Below are 14,904 nucleotides of genomic sequence, written 5' to 3' on the forward strand. Positions count from 1 at the left end.
TCAGGGCCCAACACATGGCACAGATCACAATAAGAAACTTTTTTTTGTTTTGTTTTTTGAGACGGAGTTTTGCTCTTGTTGCCCAGGCTGGAGTGCAGTGGCACAATCTCGGCTCACTGCAACCTCCGTCTCTGGGGTTCAAGCGATTCTCCTGCCTCAGCCTCCCAAATAGCTGGGATTACAGGCACCCACCACTACGCCTGGGTAATTTTTGTATTTTTAGAAGAGACGGGGTTTCACCATGTTGGCCCGGCCGGTCTTAAACTCCTGACCTCAGGTTATCTGCCCGCCTCCACCTCCCAAAGTGCTGGAATTACAGGTGTAAGCCACCATGCCTGGCCACAGTATTAAACTTTTTTTATTTTTTTGAGATGGAGTTTCCTCTTGTTGCCCAGGCTGGAGTGCAATGGTGCAATCCAATCTTGGCTCACTGCAACATCTGCCTCCCGGGTTCAAGGGATTCTCCTGCCTCAGCCTCCCGAGTAGCTGGGATTACAGGCATGCGCCACCACACCCGGCTAATTTTGTATTTTTAGTAGAGATAGGGGTTCTCCATGTTGGTCAGGCTAGTCTCGAACTCCTGACCTCAGGTGATCTGCCCGTCTTGGCCTCCAAAAGTGCTAGGATTACAGGCGTGAGCCACTGCACCTGACAGTGATAAACTTTTACTGAGTGGTTGAACAAATGGTAACCACCGAATGAATGATGTCTCCTAAAGCCAGTGGCTCTAAGCAGCTTCTTTTGTAGCAACAACATGACAGCAATAATTATAACAGTAATGCCCCCAACAGCTGACGTTTCCTGAGTCTTTAAGGTATTTCATCTGAGCTGATGGACAATTCTGGGATGCCATTTCCCCAGGGTCACACATCATGGGACAGAGCCAGGCCCCGCCCCTGGTCTCCTGCTTCTGAGTCCAGTGCTCTGCCCCAGCCCCCACCTCTGCTAGTCCCACTGCAGCTTGTCTGGGTCAGTCAGAGTGGACCTGGACCTCAATCCGGGGACCCTGCAGGTGTTGGAGGCAGATCCCAGGGCCCAGGGCGGGAATGGGTTCTCAGGGGAGTAGTTAGTTGGATGCTTCCTCACCTGCTTGGAATTGTAGAAATACAGAACAGGAGATGCCACAATGCACCACCTTTGCCATGACCTGACTCCCCCACCCCAAAATTCATATGTCAAGACATAATCTGCCCCAAGCATGGTGGCTCACGACTGTAATCCCAGCACCTTGGGAGGCTGAGGCAGGTGGATCACCTGAGGTCAGGAGTTCCAGACCAGCCTGGCCAACATGGTGAAACCCTGTCTCTACTAAAAATGCAAAAATTAGCCAGGCGTGGTGGCACACACCTGTAATCCCAGCTACTCGGGAGGCTGAGGTGGGAGCATTGCTTGAACCCGGGAGGCGGAGGCTGTAGTGAGGCAAGATCACACCACTGCATTCCAGCCTGGGTGACAGAGGGAGACCCTGTCTCAAAAACAAACAAAAACAAACAACACCATTATCTGCAATGTGTATTAAGAGATGAGGCTTCTGGGAGGTGATTAGGTCATGAGGGCTCCATCCTCATGAATGGTATCTGTGCTTTTAGGCAAGAGGCCTGGGGAGCCTGCTCGCCCTTTCCACCATGTGAGGACAAGGCTATAAGGCACCATCTGTGAGGAAAGGGCCCTCATCAGACACCAAATCTGCAGGCACCTTGATCTTGGACTTCTCAACCTCCAGAAATGTGAACAATAAACTTGTTTATAAATAACCCAGTCTAAGGTATTTTGTCATAGCAGCCGAATGGACGAGGACACCCTTTTTTGAACAGGTAGAAGAGAGTGGCCTCCAGGGAGTGTGATCTGCCCAAGGTCACCTGGCGAGCTTGGCTGAGGAAGGTGTGCAGAGCCCAGTGTCAGAGCCCCCGAGACGCCCTCTCCTCTCCTAGTGCCCTGTGCACTTGGGCTTAGTTGTTTTGCATCCTTTTGAGAATGTGAGTCCCTCAGAGGGAGGAACCTGGGCACGTCACATAAGGCTTTGGCTCAAGATGGGTGCTCAGTAAACACTGGGTGGACAGATGGGCAGAAGGAAGGAGACAAGGAAAGGAGGAAGGGAAGGAGGGAATGGGTGAGTGGATTCATGGATGGATGGATGCATGGAAGCCAGGGAGGGAGGATGAGTCACTGGGAGAGGATGGATGGAATGGAAGGATGGATGGATGGATGATGGGTGAACGGATGAAAGGAAGCAAGCCAGCATAGATGGAATGAGTGATGGAATTGATTGTCCCCTGCACCTGGAGGCCTCCAGTGACTCAGCCACAGAGGTCAGGAAGCTGGAGACGTGAGCAGGCGGCTCACCCCATGGTCCCCTCCCCCTCCCCCCCCGATATTTTCATTAGGACACATCTGCTGCACCTGGCCCCTCGGCCCCTGCCCTGCGAAGCTGCAGACGCCTCTGCTGGCTTTATTAAGGACCTATTAACCCAACGGCTCCAGGCAGGGCTAACGATGCTGTCACTGCAGATGCTGGTTTGGTAGAGAGCCTCAGAGGGCCTCAGTAGGGAGCGCCAGGAACCTAAGGTTACAGCGAGGTCTTTAGAGCTGCACAGGCCTGCCTGATTTAATCCCAGTTCTGCTAATTGGCTGTGTGGCCTTGGGCAACTTACTTCCCTTCTCGGAGTGGGAGCTTCCCCACCTATAAAAGGGTCATAATGTGCTTGTTTGAGGATTCACTAAGCTAAAGCATTACAACACCTAACCCAGAGTAAGAACTTGTTATAACCAGCAGCATATCCGAGGATCCCCCGGGAGCCAGGTCCAGGGTGGAGCGCTCACACACAGCAGCCCCCATCTTTAGGATCAGGCAGGTGCTGTGACCCACCCTATTTCATGGATGAGGAAACTGAGGATAACAGGAGATGAAGTGCTTGGCCAAAGCCACCGTGCCAGGCAGTGACAAGGCTGAGATTCAAACGTGGGCCGTGGAGACCGTGACTGGGCCATGTCCTGCCGGCTACTGAGCAGGAACAAAGGCCGGGGCGGGAGGGCGGGGCTGGAGGGGTGCTTCTCCCACCAGCTTCTGGAGGTGACAGCACGGAGGAGGGGAGGGGAAGCTGGGACAATCTCGCTGATTTACGGCTTCCAGCGGGATTAACTGCACCATCTGGAGGCCACACGTCCACCCGGGTGTGTTAGGAACCCCAACCCTTCGGTGTAAATGGCAGGGGGAGACACGGTGGATGGCAGATCAGCTGTGAGCTGCCGGGTTGACTGTGGGGACCATGTGGGGCCCACCTGGCTTTCTTCAAGCCACCATCTACCCCTGAGGATGTCTCCCACTGAGGGGGCTGGATCTGCACCAGACTCAGAAGATTCCAGAATGGCTGGATCCAAGGGTTCAAATACAAAGGGAGGGCTGTGGCCGGAGCCACCGAAAAGTACAGGGGGTGAGCAGGAAGGGCAGGGGAACAACAGAGACAGGAGCAGCAGCTGGACACTCGCTCTCAGGGGTGTGTGACAGCGACTGCACCATCTTCCAGCTGTGTCCCCAGCAAGTGACTTCACCTCTCTGAGGCTCTGCCCCTTCATCTGTGAAAGTGGGATCATCGTGGTCTTTACCTCACTTGGTTGTTTTGAGGGCAGAATTAGATAAGGAAATGTACAGACCTCGGTGGAGTACCTGGCACTGAGTAAGTTCACAATCAATGGCGGTTGTGATTATTATCCCCATTTGCCAGATGGGAAGACTGAGGCTCAAAGCAGCTCAGGGACTTGCCTCGGATTACACAATGGGTTGGTGGCAGAACCCCTGGCCTCGGCTTCTCCTGACCCCAGTCCAGTGCTCTTTTCCTGGAGGCTGGACCAAAGATGAACCTGCCTTGGGACACAGCCAGCCCCAGAGTGTCAGAGACCCAAGGTGGCCATCCTGGGTCACACCAGCTCCAATGACAGCTTCCATGTTCTAGCACCTACTGTGCACCAGATGCCATGCCACGAGCTTGTGTGCACCACCTCCAGGAGCCATCACCACCTGTGACACGGGCACTGCGCTATCCCTGTTGTCCAGATACACAAGCTGTGGCTTCGGCAGAGCCGGGATCCACCGCCAGGACTGTCTGGTCCTGGAATCCCGGTTCTCAGCACAGGCTACTGCTGGGCCAAGGTGGGGCTTCTCTAGACTGCAGCGACAGCTCCCAGGCGCCTTCTCCCTATGTGTTCATCTTCTCCTTCAAGGAGAGACGGCAATATGGCACCCAGCCCCCCACCGTGGATCCTAAGTCTTCTGGACACCAGACAAGTTTCCCCTGCAGGGCGGGGTTCCTTTCTCACATCTGGAAAAGGGGCGGGGGGGAAGGAGGGAAGAAGAAACATCAGCCCTAGCCCCTCCCTCCCTTCAGCCAGCACAGGGCCGCAGTGGGGGCTCAGGCTGCTAGGCGATGGTGGCAGGGAGGAGATTTGAAGCATGCGGTCCCCCTTCCCCGCACACCCTGTCTACATTCCCATCTGGTCAGCCTGCTCGCTGAAAGTTGAAGTCCGCCTTGTACAAAAAAACAAAAGCCTCCCCTTTCCAATGCAGAAAGCCCCAGAGACCGGGGCCACTCCGCTTGCCTTCTCTCTTGGCCAGTGTGGCCAGGACAGGGGCCGGGGAAATGACAGCTGCCCTGCTCAGGGGAGAGAGATCCCAGTCCTGGCTTGGGTCCTCTCTGGGGCCATACCCCAGGAGCAGCTCGCGGAGCCTGTCCCCGCTGACTCCCACCCGCTCCTGCCTCGCCCGGCAGCCCAGGCCCCGCGACCCCTCCCCCTAGGACCTCCCGGCCTGGCCATCCGAGATGACCCTTGCCCCTTCCCCACAGAAGCCCAGACCTCTGACCCTTATTAAAAACAAACCAAACAAAATCTGGAGAGAAAAAAAATTCTCCACAAACACCTGAGAGATGATCGCGTGTCCCTGGCGCACGTACACACACACACACGCACACACACCCCAGCCTCAGACACGCGAGGCCGCCTCCACATAAACACGCTACTGGAGGGCGGGTTTTGTTTATGAAACGTCCAGGTTTCTCTCAACTTTGGGACGGGTGTGGACTGTTTCAGAGTTTTCTGCGGGATGAGGGAGCCTGGGGGCGGCAAGGATGTATTTTCTGCTTTGTGCTCTTTGCTGGTTCAATCCGGGGAGGGGGATACTGAACAAAAGGACCAGAAAACCCAGGAAGGGGGCCCCGGGGCAGCACCCCCACCCCCAGGGGAGGTCGGGCTCCGGGAGGGCAGCCCCGGGGCCTGGGAAGCCCGGACTGGGCCTGAGCTCCGGAGGGCGGGGCTGCTGGCCCGCGTCCCCTCCGCGTCCCCGCGATGGGCCCAGGGTCTGTCGCTTCGAAAACGTCTGGGACCGCTGGGCCGGGGTTCCTGCCCCCTCCTCTCCTGGCCTACAGCGCCTGGAAACCAAGGAATCCGCCCGGAACAATGGCGGGGCGGCTTTCCAAAGGCAAACAAGGAACGATTTGGCTTTTCCTTCCCCCGGCCCCCGAACCACTACCCGAGCGGGCGGCAGGGGCAGGTCTGGGGGTCCAGGTGGCCCCGGCGCGGCGACGGGACACACCCGCGACGCCCTCGTGGGCCAGGCCCCGCTGCGCATGCGCGGGTTGGGGCGCAGGAGGCCGCGGCCGCCCGCGCAGCCTCGCTCTGGCCCGGTCTCCGTGGCAACGGGCTGGGGGGAGGGGCCGGGCGGCGCGGGCCGCGGTGGCTGCTATTTCTGCCGCTTCCTGTTCCTCGCGGCCACGTCGCCATGGCAACGGTGTTACTCACCGCGGCCGCTTCCCGGCTCGGCTGGCGCGCGTGACCCCGGCCGCTCGCGCCCCCTCGTCTCTCACTTGCTGTGTTTTCCCCTCTTCCCCCGGGCGTCCTCCTCCTCCTGCACCCCGGGCCCCCCAAGCAGCGCGCCCCGGTGCCCCCCACCCTTCCCCCTCCTCCCCGGTGCCCACGGCCCGGGACGAGGGGGAGGGAGATTGATGGGGGACGCTTATTAAAAAACATTGTAACCGTTTCCGTTTTTATTACGTTGACAAGGGAGCGTTATTTACTGTTATTGTTTGCCGAGCGGGCCGCGCCGGAGCGCGGGCAGCCCCCCGGGAGCTCACCTTCAGGCCGCGGCGGGCGGGGGCCGGGGCGGGGGGCAGGGCGAGAGCAGGGGGCGTCGGGCGGCCGCGCACCCCGGGGCCCTGCTCCTCGCCCCTTCCCCCGCCAGCCCGTCCGGGCCCCGCGGCGGGGCGCGTTGGCGCGGGGAGGGACTGCAGAGGCCCGGTGACTCGCGTTGAAGGAGAAAGGCAACAAAAAATAAAAAAGGAACAGATGACTTCATTCTCGGGAAGGCTCCGTCCTACACGGACCAATTTCCTGGGGACTGTGGTGGAACAGCCCTGCTGCCGTTGGAAGCACTTAAAACTAAACCAGATAAAGACCAGAACATTCTGGGCCCTGCTGAACCAAGCCAGGGCAGGCTGCCGGGGCATGCAATTGCTGGCCACATGGGGAGGTGGGTGGCCTCCCTCCACCCTCAAAGGGCGCCTGGCTTCCAGTGTCCCAAGATTGGGGGTCCTGTGGGGAGGTGTCCACCGGGATCAGATGGGCCTGAAGGACGCCCCCAAGCCCCTGCTGGGATGTTAGTGTCATCCTGCTAATTAAAGTTTGTGATTCTGTTCCTAACTCAGCTCCCCACTCTTGGACATTATCAGCTCAAATGCATACAGTTGCTGCTCTGGACAGAGAAGCCAGAGGAAAAAGCCTCTGCAGTGCACACCATACCATGGGTTCAGAAAAACAAATGTTGGCCGGGCACGGCCCGCCTGTAATCCCAGCACTTCGGGAGGCCGAGGCAGGAGGATCACTTGAGGCCAGGAGTTTGAAACCAGCCTAGTCAACATGGCAAAACCCAGTCTCTACTAAAAATACAAAAATTAGGCGTGGTGGTGCACACCTGTAATCCCCGCTACTAGGGAGGCTGAGGCATGAGAATCACTTGAACCTGGGAGGTAGAGGTTGCAGTGAGCCAAGATCATGCCACTGCACTCCATCCTGGGCAACAGAGCAAGACTCCATCTCAAAAAATAAAAATAAAAAAAAATGTTTACACTTACAAGCAACTCCTAGTGAACAACCCAGGTTTTGGAAACAACTTTCAGCGACCCCTTTAGCCTGTTTCATGTTTTCTTTTTCTTTTTCTCTTCCAAGGACATGCGGTTAGCCTTTGGTCACGGAGACCTTTGCCCTTTCAAGATAAAGTGATCTTCAGCTCTGTTCCCAGCACCAGCCGCTCTCAGTTGCACAGCCCTCCCTGAATGTGTGAACCAAAGTCACTGGTTCCAAGAAGAAAGAGCATCCTCCATCCCCACCCCACTCCCACCCCCACCCCACCCCACTCCCACCCCATCCCACCCCAGCGCTTGTGGAGTGTAAGACAGAGGTTCCCAGCCCTGAGATACAGACAGGCATCGGGCAGGCCTATACCTCCCTCCACGCCGAGTCACCAGCACTCACCCCACAGGCTGACCGTCCACGCAGACGTGGTGGTGGGTTCAGAGGGTTTAGCTGATGCGAGAGTCGGAGCCCTGGGCAAAGTTTGTGACAAAATGACAGTAGACACCCAGTGTTGCAGAACCCCAGATCTGGGAGGACTTCGGAGATTACCGAGACCAACTACCCCCACTTCTTGTTTTACAGTTGGGCAAACTGAGGCCTGGAGAGGGGAAGGAGATGGGGCTAAGATGCGCCACCAGCTGGTGATAGAGCCTAGATGGGACCGTGGCGCTGTGCCTTCCATTCAGGTGCTGGTTGCCCCAGTCTTTCATCTGTGGAATTATCTGTATGATCAGAAGTTTGGGGCTGGGGGCAGGACAACTGTCAGTCAGGGGCCACTGTCGCCAGAGTGCTAGGGTTCAAATCCTTCCTTCTCAGCGAAGCCTTGGGCCAGCGAGTTCTTTTCTCCAAGACTTGGCCTCTTTATGTGTTAAGTAATGGGGGTAATAACTGACCCTGGGCCGGGCGTGGTGGCTCACGCCTGTAATCCCAGCACTTTAGGAGGATGAGGAGGGCGGATCACTTGAGGCCAGGAGTTCAGGACCAGCCGGGTCAGCATGGTGAAAACCCATCTCTCCTAAAAATACAAAAATTAGCTGGGCGTGGTGGCGGGCACCTGTAATTCCAGCTACTTGGGAGGCTGAGGGAAGAGAATCACTTGGACCTGGGAGGCAGAGGTTGAAATGAGCAGAGATTGCGTCACTGCACTCCAGTCTGGGCGACAGAAAGACTCTGTCAAATAAATAAATATAAATAAATAAATAAATAACAGAGCCTGCTCTGAGTTTGTCTTAAGGAAGAAAGGTCATGACGCAGGTGAGGGCCCTGGACTGACCTGGTACTTTCTAGAACTTAACTGATGCAACCATGGCGATGCTGGTGGTGGTGGTGTTTGTAGTGGGTTAAATGGTGCACCCCCCCACCAAATATGTCCACACCCTAATCCCTGGAACCTGTGAATGTGACGTTATTTGGAAAAAAGGGTCTTTGTTGATGTCATTAAGTTATGGATCTTGGGAGGAGGTCACCCTCAATGACCTAAGTGGGGCCTAAATGCCATCACGAGTGCCTACGGAAGAGGAGAAGCTGTGTGTAGACGTAGGCAGAGGGTGGAGTGATGCAGCCACGAGCCAAGGAGCACCTAGAGCTGCCAGAAACTGGAAGCAGCAGGAAGGGTCCTCCCCGAGCCTGCTGAAGACCTTTGGCCTTCAGAACAGCAAGAGAATCATCTGTGTTGTTGTAAGCCACCAGGTTTGTAGTGATGTGTTCCTCAGCCGTAAGGAAGGAAACAAATACAGGAGTGTTGAGGTTGAGGATGAGGATAGGGTGATGATAATGATGGTGGTTGTGATGTTGATGGTGGTGATGGTGATGGTGGCTGTGATGTTGATGGTGGTGATGCTGATGGTGGTGGTGATGCTGATGGTGGTGGTGATGGTGATGGTGGTGGTGGTGATGGTGATGGTGGTGGTGGTGGTGGTGGTGATGCTGATGGGGGTAGTGATGCTGATGGTGGTGGTGATGTTGGTGGTGGTGATGCTGGTGATGGTGGTGGTGATGCTGATGGTGGTTGTGATGTTGGTGGTGATGCTGATGGTGGTGGTGATGGTGGTGGTGATGCTGATGGTGGTTGTGATGCTGATGGTGGTGGTGGTGATGGTGGTGGTGCTGATGATGGTGGTGATGCTGATGGTGGCGGTGGTGATGGGGGTGGTGATGGTGGTGGTGATGCTGATGATGGTGGTGATGCTGATGGTGGTTGTGATGGTGGTGGTGATGCTGATGATGGTGGTGGTGATGGTGGTGGTGATGCTGATGGTGGTGGTGATGGTGGTGGTGATGTTGGTGGTGATGCTGATGGTGGTTGTGATGTTGATGGTGGTGGTGATGGTGGTGGTTGTGATGATAGTGGTGGTGATGCTGATGGTGGTTGTGATGTTGGTGGTGGTGATGGTGGTGGTTGTGATGTTGATGGTGGTGGTGGTGATGGTGGTGGTGATGCTGATGATGGTGGTGATGGTGGTGGTGGTGATGCTGATGGTGGTGGTGATGCTGATGACAGTGGTGATGCTGATGGTGGTGGTGATGTTGATGGTGGTGATGGTGGTGGTGATACTGATGGTGGTTGTGATGTTGATGGTGGTGGTGATGCTGATGGTGGTGGTTATGGTGATGGTGGTGGTGATGCTGATGGTGGTGGTGATGGTGATGGTGGTGGTGATGTTGGTGGTGGTGATGCTGATGGTGGTGGTGATGTTGATGGTGGTGGTGATACTGATGGTGGTGGTGATGGTGGTGATGCTGATGGTGGTGGTGATGTTGATGGTGGTGGTGATACTGATGGTTATGATGTTGATGGTGGTGGTGATGCTGATGATGGTGATGGTGATGGTGGTGGTGATGCTGATGGTGGTGGTGATGGTGATGGTGGTGGTGATGGTGGTGGTGATGGTGATGGTGGTGGTGATGCTGATGGTGGTTGTGATGTTGATGGTGGTGGTGATGCTGATGGTGGTGATGTTGATGGTGGTGGTGATGCTGATGGTGGTTGTGATGTTGATGGTGGTGGTGGTGATGGTGGTTGTAATGGTGGTGGTGGTGGTGATGGTGGTTGTGATGGTGGTGGTGGTGGTGATGGTGGTGGTTGTGATGTTGATGGTGATGGTGGTGCTGATGGTGGTGGTGATGGTGGTTGTGATGCTGATGGTGATGTTGATGGTGATGTTGATGGTGGTTGTGATGCTGATGATGGTGGTGGTGGTGGTTGTGATGTTGATGGTGGTGATGCTGATGGTGGTGGTGGTGTTGATGGTGGTGGTGATGCTGATGGTGGTTGTGATAGTGATGGTGGTTGTGATGGTGATGGTGGTGGTGATGCTGATGGTGGTGGTGATGCTGATGGTGGTTGTGATGGTGATGGTGGTGGTGGTGATGGTGGTTGTGATGGTGGTGGTGGTGATGGTGGTTGTCATGTTGGTGGTGGTGGTTGTGATGTTGATGGTGATGGTGGTGCTGATGGTGGTTGTGATATTGGTGGTGGTGATGCTGATGGTGGTGATGGTGGTGGTGGTGGTGATGGTGATGCTGATGGTGGTGGTGATGGTGGTTGTGATGCTGATGGTGGTGGTGGTGGTGATGGTGATGGTTGTGATGCTGATGGTGGTGGTGGTGGTGGTGGTGATGGTGGTTGTGATGCTGATGGTGGTGATGGTGGTTGTGATGTTGGTGGTGATGCTGATGGTGGTGGTGGTGTTGATGGTGGTGGTGATGCTGATGGTGGTGGTGATGCTGATGGTGGTTGTGATGGTGATGGTGGTGGTGGTGGTGGTGGTGGTGATGCTGATGGTGGTGGTGGTGTTGATGGTGGTGATGTTGATGGTGGTTGTTGTGCTGATGGTGGTGGTTGTGATGTTGATGGTGGTGGTGATGCTGATGGTGGTTATATTCTCCTGCTAGAGCTGTCTGACGGTTCCAGAGGCCCGAGGTCCACAGTAAGGGCGTGGGCAGGACCATGCTGCCTCTGAAGGCCCCGGGGAAGCCTCCATCCCAGGCTTCTCTCCAGCTTCTGGCAGCCTTGGCGTGTGGCCGTGTCACTCCTGTCCTCCGGTCCTCCCATCCTTCTGCCCTTCATCTTGACATCATCTTCATTCTGCCATGTCTGTTCACCTTTCCCCTTTTTATAGGAACCTCACTCTTATTGGATTAGGGCTCCCCAACGACCTCACCTTAACCTGGTTACCTCTGTAAAGACCACACAAAGCCGCATTCTGAGGGACTGGAGTTAGGACTTGAGCCTATCTTTTTTTTTTTTTTTTTTTTAAGATGGAGTTTTGCTCTTGTTGCGCAGGCTGAAGTGCATTGGCGCAATCTCGGCTCACTGCAACCTCCGCTTCCTGGATACAGGCAATTCTCATGCCTCAGTCTCCCAAGTAGCTGGGATTACAGGCACCCGCCAACATGCCCGACTAATTTTTTGTATTTTTAGTAGAGCTGGGGTTTCACCATTTTGGCCAAGCTGGTCTGGAACTCCTGACCTCAGGTGATCTACCCGCCTCGGCCTCCTAAAGTGCTGGGATTACAGGCATGAGCCACCGCACCTGGCCGAACCTATCTTTCGGGGGGACACAATTTCCCTCACAATAGTGGTGATAATGGAGGTGATGGCAGTTGGTCATGGAGGTGATGATTGTAGTCATGGAGATGACAGTGACCGCCATGGTGATGGTCCTAGGCCTCAGTCCTGGACCCCCAAACCCTGCAGCTGCTCCTTGGGGTGCAGTGGTTAGTTCATAGGGTCTCTGGGGGTCCAGAGCCTGTTCTCAGCGGTGGAGAGAGCAGGGTTGGATTGTCAGCTGAAGGAGCAGAGAGGTGAGAAAGAAGATCCCAGGGTGCTATTGCCAAGTTAGTGTCCCTTTTGCACCCTTCTGAAGCTCTGCCAGCCACCAGCAGTAAGATCTGTGCAAGCCCTCTAACCTCTGTCAGTCGCTGGTTGAGACGTGGGGTTGTGGAGGGAGCAGCTCAGCCCCAGGCCTCTGGGAGTCTGGGATGGCACCCGGTGGAGACATGGGAGCTCAGCCGCCTTGGCCAAGAGGGCGTCCATTGGGGTGAGAGGACAGCGAGGCTGGGGGGCAGGTATGGGTGAGAGAGCTCTCCCTGCTTCTCTGCACCTGACTTGTCCCTGTCACGTGCAAGCCCTTGCTATTTTTATACACAGCTAAGTCAGTGCTTGTCTCTGGCCCCACCCCGCTGCCAGAAACCTCCCAGAGGGTAGGGACCATGATCCGAACGTCTTTGAGTTGCCCAGAGCATGACCAGGTCCTGCACAAATGCAGAGTGAACCTGGACTGTTTTTTTCTGGAAGAACAGCAAGTGCCTCCCTTCTCCCTCCATCTGGGCACTACGGAGATAAGACCGGAGAAGCCAGCTGCTTTTGGATGGGATCTTTCTCTGCCAGGCCCTGGGCTACCCAAGGAAGCTGGGCAGAACCGCAAAGTCAGCCTGGCCTGGCCTTTCTTCTGGAGCCCACGGAGCGTGGTAACCATGGCAGCAGGAAGACAGAGCCCGGAGGACAGAAAGCCCACTGGTCTTTGGTCTTTGACAGAAGCCAGGCAGGAGCAGGCCACTGTTTGTTGTTGTTGTTTTTTCTTATTAGACATAATCACATCAACCCTCTCCTCAATCTATCTTCGTCTAGTTTTTGCCGACCAATAATGGTAATAATAGTCATAGTTAGCATTCATTCGTTTGTCCAATCAATATTTATGAGCACAGACTCTTGCCAGGCACTCTTCTATGCACCAGGAGACATTGAACAGAAAAGCCAAGTTCGAGCCTTTTCAAGGCTGACATTCTGGGAAAGAAAAAGAACCAGGAAACTAATGCTAGGATCCAGGGAGCAGGGTGAGGGGCTAGAGCAGAAAACAAGAGGGCTGGACTTTGGACAGGGAGGCCAGGGATGTGAGGAGATGCCACTGGAGCTGAGACCTGGGTGGAGGGAGGGATTGAGACCTGTGGGGAGCCCAGAGCAGAGGATCAGGGCTGGAGCAGCAGGTGCCAAGGCCCTGGGGTGGGTGTGCCCGGTGTCCTAACTCTAAGGACACCTGAAGCCAGGAAGCCAGGGAGGGTGAAGGCAGAGGCGAGCCCAGGGTCAGCGTGTGTGTCTGTGTGTGTGTCTGTGTGTGTGTGTCTCTGTGTGTGTGTGTGTGTGTGTGTGTGTGTGTGTGTGTGTTGAGGCAAGGCCTCGCTCTTTCACCCAGGCTGGAGCACAGTGCTGCGATCTTGCTCCCTGCAACTTCAACCTCCTGGGCTCAAGCAATCCTACCACCTCAGCCTCCCAAGTAGCTGGGACTATAGGCACATGCCACCATACCTGGCTCATTTTTTAATTTTTTGTAGAGATGAAGTCTCGCCATGTTGTCTAGGCTGGTCTCGAACTCCTGGACTCAAGCGATCCACCCCCTCTTGGCCTCCCAAAGTGCTGGGATTACAGGCTTGAGCCCCCGTGCCTGGCTTGATTTGTGTTTTTAAACAATCTCTGTGGTTTCTGAGTGAGAATAGACTGAAGGGGCTGGAGGGAAGTCTGGGGAACTGATCAGAATTCTCAGCCGGGAGCAGACAGAGCCCAGAGGGGAGATGGTGGTGGCCTGGTCGGGGACAGCAGCAGTGGAGATGAAAATGGCTGGATTTCAGATATATTGTAAGTAGAGCCATCAGGATTTGTAAAAGGATCAGATGTGGATGTGGAAGAAAGAAAAGCACCAAGCCTGACTCCTGTGCCATGAACAGTGGGAGGTCTCATTTCCTGAGATGAGGAAGACTACAAGAGAAGCTAGGGTGGGGCTGGGGTTTGGGGGGCCACTGTACCTCCACGGCCTTCTCAAAGCCTCAGGCTGAGGGCCTTGCGAGACCAGCCCTCGCTCCCTGCTTTGGTTCACATCCTCCTGCTTCCCCCTGGCCTGGCTTTCCTCCTCTTTGTGGCTAGTTTCTGTGGATGTTCAGCCCCCTCAACCACTCCCTGGCACTGCCAATCCATCTCTCTCCCCTCCCCTCTTGCTTTCCCCCACCAAAACATCCTGTGGATGGTGTTCCCTCCGCCGGGAATGCCATTCCCTCTGCCCTTTGCACTGCTGCTCCTGAGACCCCATCAAGAGTTGGGGTTTGCACAGGTTATGCTCAAAAAACTCACGTGATGTTCACATGTGACACACTTGCAGATATGGAATACTCCCTGAAACCACTTATCCACATGACCACCCTACGAGGTAGGCACTATGATCATACCTATTTTATAGATAAGGAAACTGAGGCCAAGAGAGGTTAAATAATTTGCCCAAGGGTCAGACCTGATGAGGATACGAACCCCGGCAGTCTAATCCCAAAACTCACACTCTTGTTTCTTCCATCATTCGTTCGCCTGTTCTTTCATCCATTCATTCACCATTGCGTGCACTGGGTGCTACGTCTTGCTCTAAACTCTGGTACCTTCCATGGTGTACACTGTGAGGGCACTGGGGAGGCAACGGCAGGCAGGCCAGCCCAGGCCGAACCTGCATGGAGCTAACTTTCCAAGGAGGAGACAGGCAAGTGACCTGCAAAGAGAAACACGGTGACCTGAGAGATGCATGCGGGCTGGGCTAAGTGCAAAAGCAGAAGGGAGTCACCGGGCACGCCCTGCAGGGAGGTGGGGCTGCCTCGGACGAGGGGAGGAGTCTCAGGAGCAGCCATGCAGAAAGCAGCGGGAATGGCGTGCCCAGCGAAGGGAACGGCCTATGCAAAGGATCTCGTGGTGGGAGAGCAAGTGGGGAGGACACAGTGATCTACTGGTAGTGCCGGGGAGTGGCCAGGGGC

Source organism: Pan troglodytes, chromosome 11 (assembly GCF_028858775.2).
Source record: "Pan troglodytes isolate AG18354 chromosome 11, NHGRI_mPanTro3-v2.0_pri, whole genome shotgun sequence".
Classification (NCBI taxonomy): Eukaryota; Metazoa; Chordata; class Mammalia; order Primates; family Hominidae; genus Pan; species Pan troglodytes.